The sequence below is a fragment of the Myotis myotis genome, unplaced genomic scaffold (genome assembly GCF_014108235.1).
Source record: "Myotis myotis isolate mMyoMyo1 unplaced genomic scaffold, mMyoMyo1.p scaffold_m19_p_18, whole genome shotgun sequence".
NCBI lineage: Eukaryota > Metazoa > Chordata > Mammalia > Chiroptera > Vespertilionidae > Myotis > Myotis myotis.
Genome location: NW_023416322.1, coordinates 21,573,715 through 21,582,082, shown reverse-complemented (window position 1 = coordinate 21,582,082; position 8,368 = coordinate 21,573,715). Strand labels below are relative to the sequence as shown.

The following is an 8,368-nucleotide window of genomic DNA, read 5'->3' as shown; positions in this document are numbered from 1 at the left end:
GGAAAGTAGCTAAATTTAAGAGATCAGTTAGGAGTACCATTCTGCATACATAGTTTGGGCTTATAATTACCCTTCAAAATTGCAAAAATATAAAGATCAGGACTAAATGGATTAACGATGAAGGAGAGAAAATAAACGTTAGCACTGATTCTAAAGCTTAGGAGAGAGACAAAATGATGAAAACAGCGATGTCAGAGGGGATGCCGATTAAGGAATTAAAAGTTTTCAGGTTTAAAAAAAAGCAGTACCTTTTGTGTTGTTGTCATTGCTTTCATAGATTATATACATGCTTCTAGTAAAGAAAACTATAACAACAGCAACAGCAAATGATGGAAATATACAAAGTAGAAAAATGAAAGTTCTCTTCTCCACCCCCAATTCCACTCTCTTGGGGTAACCATTGTGAAATTGGCACAGCTTTCCAGGCGGGTTTCTATGTGCATCCCAACTTAAAAGAAAAGGAAATGAAAACTAGTGTACATATTTCTCTGCAACTCGTTTTTTTTTCCATATTGGTTCAAATAGAGCAGCAGTTCTCAACCTGTGGGTCGCAACCCCTTTGGCAGTCGAACGACCCTTTCACAGGGGTCACCTAAGACCATCCTGCATATTAGATATTTACACTACGATTCATAGCAGTAGCAACATTACAGTTATGAAGTAGCAACGAAAATAATTTTATGGTTGGGTCACAACATGAGGAACTGTATTTAAAGGGCCAGAAGGTTGAGAACCACTGATATAGAGCTATTTTTTCTTTTTTTTCCTAATATATTTTTATTGATTTTAGAGAGGAAGGAAGAGGGAGAGAGATAGAAACATCAATGATGAGAGGGCATCATTGTTCGGCTGCCTCCTGCACACCCCCTACTGGGGATCGAGCCCGCAACCTGGGCATGTGCCCTTGACCGAAATCGAACTTAGGACCCTTCAGTCCACAGGCCAATGCTCTATCCACTGAGCCAAACAAGCTAGGGCAGAGCTATTTTTTCATTGTAAGAAAATAATATAATGGCATTTACCCACTCACATGTTGATATTAAATATTCCAACTTTTGCTATTATAAGCATTACGTAATGAACAGTCTTACATAGCTCTTTGAATGTTGTCACAGTGTTTTTGCAGGACAAATTGCGTGTCTGTGTGTGTGTGTGTGTGTGTGTGTGTGTGTGTGTGTGAAATTGCTGGTTAAAAGGATGTGTACATTTAAAATTTTCCTTGCGTTTTAGCAATTTGATACATGCTCATGCACACTCCCACCATCAGTGTGTGAGTCTGTTGCCTACATCTTGGCCATTCCTGAATATTATAAATCTTAATTGGATGATCTATTAAGCCAGGGGTGGGCAACCCCTGGCACGGGTGCCAAACATGGCACGCCAAAGTTGGCATGTGAAACCCTCTCTTATAATCTTCCATTTACAATTTTTTTCCTTAATATCGATTTTTTTATTTTTCAGATAAATTCAGTGTAGGTGCATCTTAAATAAATAAATAATTTTACAGAACAAGTTATCTTAAAGACCATAGACATGGATTGACGAGAGAGGGGAAGAGCAATTTCTATGCCTCTGCCTTAACTCTCCCTGCCTTCCTAGATCCGACCAGTGTTTTGGTTTCATCCACATACGCTTGTGAATCTTTGTTCTCAGTGATGAATTTTGTTAAGTCTAGTAATAGGAGTAGCCTGACGGATGAAAGTAGTAGCTCGTGCATATCTCTGAAGGTCACGAAATATAAACCTGATGTAAAATCTGTCATCAGTGATGCAGCAGCAAAAGTCCCACTGATAATATCAAACGGAGTCATAAAGTTTTCTGTTGGACTATCAGTGTACATGTATACATTAAAAAATAAATGTATTTTTCATCATCATATACTGTGTTTTTGTCACTCAAATGAATTTTATTCTTTCTTCAAGGTTCTTCACATACGTATACCTTAAGAGATATCAAGTAGGTGTAAGATGTTCTCAAAAAATTAGGGTTGGCACGCAGAAGAATTTTGAGTTAGAGATTTTGCTGGTTTGGGCACGCACTCACAAAAAGGTTGCCCACCCCTGTATTAGGCAAAACATATCTTGTTTTAGTATGTCTTTCTTTGGTGAACAGTAAGGATGGACATATTTTATTAATTTTTTCATCTTTTAATTTCTTTCCCCTGTGGTTGTTTCCGTTTTGAACTTGTTAAGATTTAGTAGATAGTGGAGTGTCCTCATATGGGTGTCACAGAGGCAATGAGACATGTGGTACAGAAGTCTAGGTCAGAATTACAGTGGAGCAGTGATAGTTGAAAATATAAGGTCATATAAGTTCCCTGTATAAGAAGAAGAGACTTAGAAGGCTCTTAGGAAATTCAGAGTTAGGAAGAAGAAAGGGGAAAGTGATAGCTCAGCAGTTACAGGGATGGAAGTAGAATCAAGATTGTGCTCTGTCATGCTAACTGGTCAAGGGGTTTTTGGGTGAATCTCTGAGCCTCAGTTTCCTCATTCATAAAATGAAAGGTTGGAAAAGATGACTCTTACATTATAAAATTCATTGCCTCTCTATTTTTAACCCAAGATATGAGACAATTTCATGGGAGAGGTAGACAATTTTAGAAAGCATGTGGAATTTGGCAGTACAGTGGTCATTTAAAATAATTATGATGCTATAGTCTATGGATTGCTTACTGCTGCTGCTGCTGTTTTGAAAATTCTAACTTTTTAAAAAAAGCTTTTTTAGGGGGAATAATTTCAAGTGTATAGAAAAGTTACCAAATACCCTTTACCCAGAATCCCCTATTGTTAACATTTTACTTACTTGTTTTATTACTTTTGTTTTCTCTCTAGCCGCCCCCCCCCCCAAGTCTGTCTACACACACACACACACACATTTTTTTTTTCCTCTCAACCATACATACATCCTAGCCCTTTGTTCCTAAATACTGCAGTATTTGGGGATATAACCACAGTATAGTTACCATCAGTAATTTTAGCATTGATACTTTAATCAATCTACTATCTGTTTTCCAATTAATGCAATAATGTGTTCCATAGACTTCTTCCCCTCTAGTAAAAGGATCCAGTCTAGTATCTCATACTGCCTTTAGTTGTCATGGCTCTTTAGCTGGAATATTCTCAAAGCCTTTGTCTTTTATGGCACTGATGTTTTTGAAGAATACAGTCTGTCCCTCATTAAAAGCAACAGCAAAACATCCTAATTTGGGATTTACCTGATATTTCATCATCAGACTAGAGGCCCAGTGCACGAAAATTCATGCACTTGGGGAGTCCCTCAGCCCTGCCTGTGCCCTGAGGGGAGCGGGCCTAAGCTGCAGCCTGGCCTCCCTCTGCGGAAGGCGACCAGTGGGCCAATCAGTCCAGCACCGGCTGGCAAGGGGCCAGCCCTGCCCCCCTTTGCCCCACTTCCACTGGTCACTGCCACCCCCTGATCGCTGTCCACTCCCTCTGCTCACTGGCACCTGCCTTTGCTGGCCTGGCACCACTCGCTCACCGGCTCCGCCCCCTGCTGACTGGTAGTTTCCCGGTTCAGTCGGTTTGCTTTTATTATATAGGATTCCTCCTTAGGTTTTCTCATTTCCTCATTAGATGTTGTATCCAGTGGGACTCACATTTTGAGGCAAACAGTGTCCATCTATCCCTCCTTCATGATGTTAATTTTGATTGCCTGGTCAAGGTTTTATCCAACTGTTCCAGTTTATAAATATAGTTTTTCCTTTCTTGCAACCAATCAGAAGTCTGTGGGAAACAAGTTTAAGATGGTGCAAATATCCTGTTCCTCATCAAAACTTCTCCCTACATTGAACATCCATTGGTGGTTCTTGTCTTATCCAATCTTTGCTATAGTGGTTGCAAAATGATGATTGTCCAACTCCAGCACAACCTCCATATGTACCTGTTGGCATTCAACATGCTACCATAAGCAAGAGTAGTTCCTTCTTCTCTATTCTATTTATTACTGGAATGGATTTATGAAGTCCTGTGTGTGTTTTTATAAATTCTAACCTTATTTTGAATGCAGGCTATATAAGGAAACTACTTTGATGAACATTATTGAAAAAGATCCTGACCTTCCATTAAGCAAGAAGAGCAATGCCTAAAATTTTTATAAGGAAAGTATGATGCAAAAAGAATTCACTTACCTGGTAAACTCAATTATCCAAAATATAGAGGAAAATAGGAAAATGGCCTTTATATGAAATGCCACAATTATCAGAGTTGTTTTAGCATCTTTTCTGAGATTCTTTACTCTCATTTTATATAAATATGCATATATTTTAAAATATTAGTGAGTTGGTTTCCTAGGCTAACATGCTAAGAGAGGTGTGTGTGTGCACACGCAGGTAGTGCTATGACAGAGGTGCAGCGATGTGAAAGGAAGGCCTGAAGGTGTCTTCCAGATCAATCAGACTCAAGGAATGCGGAAACATGATTATCCTATATAATAAAAACCTAATATGCAAATTGTCCCCTCAGGCAGTGGTTCGACTGGGAGTTCGACCACTCACTATGACATGTGCTGACCACCAGGGGGTGGTGTGGAACATAGTGGGTGTTGGTGACCCGGTGCTGGCAGTGGGCAGCAGTGGAGGCACTGCCAGCCCTGATGGGCCCCGATGAGAGCAGGACCACGGTGGGATGGTAGAGCAGGTGAGTGGGTGGCGCCAGGCCAAGGAGAGTGTGAGCAGTGAGGGGCAGGGGGGAGACCATTTGCCCTGCTGATGGCCCCGCAGACAGTGACCAGTGGTGGTGGTGGGGGGGGGGGGGGGGGGCCGCTGCCAGGCTCCCAGGTGCTGAGGGAGAAAGGGCAAATAGCAATATTAAAATATTTCTTCTAATTATTTCCCTTTCAGTGTGCACAAATCTGTGCACCAGGCCACTAGTTTATTATAGGATGGAGGGTACTGAGTACTTCCAAGCTCCTGGGGACATCTTGGTATTATAGCTTTTGTTTTAAAGACATCTCTGAGTCCTTAGGAATAGGTTAAGCTTTACTGTGTTTCATTAGTCAAAGGCAGAGAAACTGGTGATATTTCAGGAGAAAAAAAAATCAATACAAGTGATGTAAACTGTTTCTAGTGTTTAAGATGAAAACCTCAGTTATCTAGAATATCTATGTTCAATCCCTCACTGCTTCCTTTCCTTATGAGGCATTATTGAAATTTTCTTCAAAGTTAATATTGAAAGTTACTATTGAAAGTTACTAGTTCATGCAAACATTTATTTGTACACTAGCTGAGCTATTCCATTACTAAGTAAATACATTTTTGCTGATCTCTGCCCTACAGAGTCGCCCTTGTGAAACAGCTCAGTTGTAAAATAAGGTCTTGTGTTTTTTGAAAGTTGATGCTCATATTTGAATGGACTGGTGATTATTTTTGTTCTCGGTACCTTAATATCTCTGGCATGTCTCCCTTGACTGGGAATCATGGCTGGCTCACTTTGTACCTTGGGGTCACACATTCTCTATCTCTTCAATGTCCCCTGTGCATCCTTCCCCTAAAAGTGGGTTTGGGTTATACTACTTTGCCTATATCTTAAATCAGAACATAACTGAAAAATGTTCTCAAAATGCCTAGATTCAAGGTTAGAGAAATAATAGAGGTACATGTTATTATTGAAATTTTGTTGGCTGTAATAGAACTAATTAGGTGTTACTGAAATAATGCGCTTTCTTGCCATACCAGTTTGATTTTGTCTTGGCAGCTATAATGAGATTAGTTGTTCTTTGCAGTGGTGGTCTCTTGATTTTGAAACTGCTTGTTCTCTATCTAAATTAGTTCTTGGCTTACCCCTTGGAAGTAATTTTGATGGATAGTAATAAAACTGCTACATAATGGTGATTCCTCTGAAGTAACTTTTAAGCATATTGAATTCTTATTGATTCTATTTTACATAATGGCATTTCTATTTTATACATTAGTACTTTTTGTTATACTAAGACATTACATATATTTTGACTTTTGGCAAAAGCAAATGCAGTACAAAAAGCAACTTACAGAATGTACCTGTAATAAAAGATGCCCTGATAAGGAAAAATTGCTACTTGTCCTCTCTAATTATAAAAAGCTATTGTTTTATTTGCATATCAGTGAATTAAAGGGACATTTACTTTCTCAAATAATTCTCAAGATATGACCAAAAAAGAGAGAATGAGCTTTTTTCCCTGTATTTTTAACACAAAACTCTTAATTTTATCAAGTTCAGAAATGTGAACTTAACAGAATGCTAAAGGCTAATAAAATTGTTTGACAAATTATCAACATGAGAAATAGATTTTGAGTAAATTATTCCAAACTCAGTAATTCATTCTGTATAAGAATTTGTATATCCGTGGCCTAGCTTCATGAATCACATGACTTTTTCTCTTCAAAGACCAAATGAAATTTCCCTGCTCTTACAGTAAACTGTGAAAATTATTGGCAGATGTAGGAACACAGGCTCATTTACTTTATAAAACCCCAATTCAAGTTTAAAGTAATTGTTAAGACATTTATACAAAATAGGAGTCCCTGTTGTTACTCAGTTTTCCTATTTCGTAACAACAGTGATAATGGGATATACTCAAGAAATAGACCATTATAATTATTTATAAATATATATGTATAATTGTTGTAAGTATTGTTGGCACACAGCCAACCCCCGTTTTCTTAATCTTTTACTAACACTTAAAAAAAAAACCTGAACATTTATTCAACTTGATAACTAGAAGGGTTTTTCCTCCAAGTGCCAATTCTGTTTTCCTTTTGTTTCTTTGGGACCTGAAGCAATTAGCATCTATGGGAAAACTTCTGTATACATAATACATTTCCCCCCCCACTTTGTGTCAATAGCCTGTTTTCCTTTTTGTTTTTTCAGTCTATTCTCATTTGAAAGCTGTTTTTTTGTTTTGTTTTGTTTTTCTTCTTTTGGTTTCTTTACTTCTCCCAGTGATTTCATCATGATTCTTTTAAAGACCTTCTTTAAAAGTAGGAATAACAATGAAAAACCAAGAACTTTGCCTATCCTTGCTTTTTCCTTTTTTAAACTTATCTTTGGGTGGGTGGGTCCCTATTTAAGAGGAGGTTGAAAGACTTTCCAGCTTCCCTAACTAGAGTACTAGTAAAGGGCTATGACACAGGCAGCCAAAAGAGGAAATAGTGGTCTTCAATATACAGAATTAATCAGTTCTGTTTAGTAGTTATTAAAGAGAGGAAAGACACCAAGTGGGAACAATTTTGGTCCGTTCATGTTTTATACCCAATGCTACTACACAGTATTCCTTCCCCAGGCTACTGCACATTGCCTAGCGAAAGAGCTGCAGGTCGTCAAATAATCATCCATTTGCAAATGGGCTAATGGCTACGTATACTAGTACAAAGGTGGCTCACTTAAAACCATCCATTTATTAGTCACAAGGCATCAAGTGGTGCTAATTTTAAGTAGGCCACCCCATGTACTGCACCCGCTGAAACCACACCTTTCCACCATTTATACCAAATCCATTCCTTTTTCATTCACTGGAAGTATTTAATATTTCAGAATCTCCGTGCATTGACGTGGAAATACTGTTCACCTGCAACTCATCAATCTGAGACCCAGGGGATGCCAAATTTCTGCCGTTTGCTCATTAAGCCAAGGGCAGTAGCGTGCAGGACACTCGCAAAGGCTGCTTCGAACACTGTCCGAATGTTAATGTGTGAGCATACGGACGACCATCCTGTGGGATCCTAAGGCAGTGTTCGCTTTCGGAGCCCCCCTCACCAGCCCGCAGCGAATTCTAAAAACACTGCTGGCGCGGGCAGGACGTTTGATCTGGGGGCCAAGGGTTTCCAGACTTTGTTCTCTGGCCTTGAAGGTGAGGTGCCGGCGCTGACGCCGACGGACAGCACCGTGGATTTCTCCGTGGAAGGCCGGTGCGGGGAGGGGCGCCCCACCTGCCTGCCCTCCGCCCCCTCCGCGCCCCCAAGTTTGGCGGGTAGCGGCCCCTCCCTCCCGCGAGCGCGCCGAGGCCACCGGCGCCGGGCGGCAGTTGGGCTCCGCGGGCAGAAAAGCTGCCGGCGGGGGCGCGCGCGGGGAGACCCCACCGGCCGCGGCGCACGGGGCCGGCGCGAGCGCGCTCGGTTGGTGTGCGAGCGCGACTCCGCCCCGCCCGCTCGGCGCGCGTCCCCGCCAGGTCGGCTCTCCTCCCCCAGCCCCGGGCGGACGGGGAGGATCCTGCTCACTCCCCTCCCCCGAGTGCCGCGGCGGCGGTGGCGGCGGGCGCTAAATGAGAGACGCCGAGTGGTCGGGTCGCCGGGCGCTAGCCTAGGCGGCGGTGGCGGCGGAGCGTGAGGCCGGCGGGTCTTTCCATCCTCCGAGGCGACGGCCACGGCTGCACAGGTCGG

The 8,368-nt window shown here is 41.5% G+C and overlaps 1 protein-coding gene across 8 annotated transcripts in view; it reads left to right on the top strand.

The window, feature by feature from the left end:
* Window positions 1-8,232: 8,232 nt before the first annotated feature.
* RALGPS2 (Ral GEF with PH domain and SH3 binding motif 2) overlaps window positions 8,233-8,368 on the top strand; it is a 130,787-nt gene continuing 130,651 nt past the window's right edge. For 6 of the 8 annotated variants that reach the window (XM_036342247.1, XM_036342242.1, XM_036342243.1 and 3 more), the window contains exon 1: window positions 8,233-8,363. The gene's annotated coding sequence lies outside the window, so the exon portion shown is untranslated. The remainder of the gene's footprint in view (window positions 8,364-8,368) is intronic. The other 2 variants (XM_036342239.1, XM_036342238.1) reach the window with 1 other exon arrangement.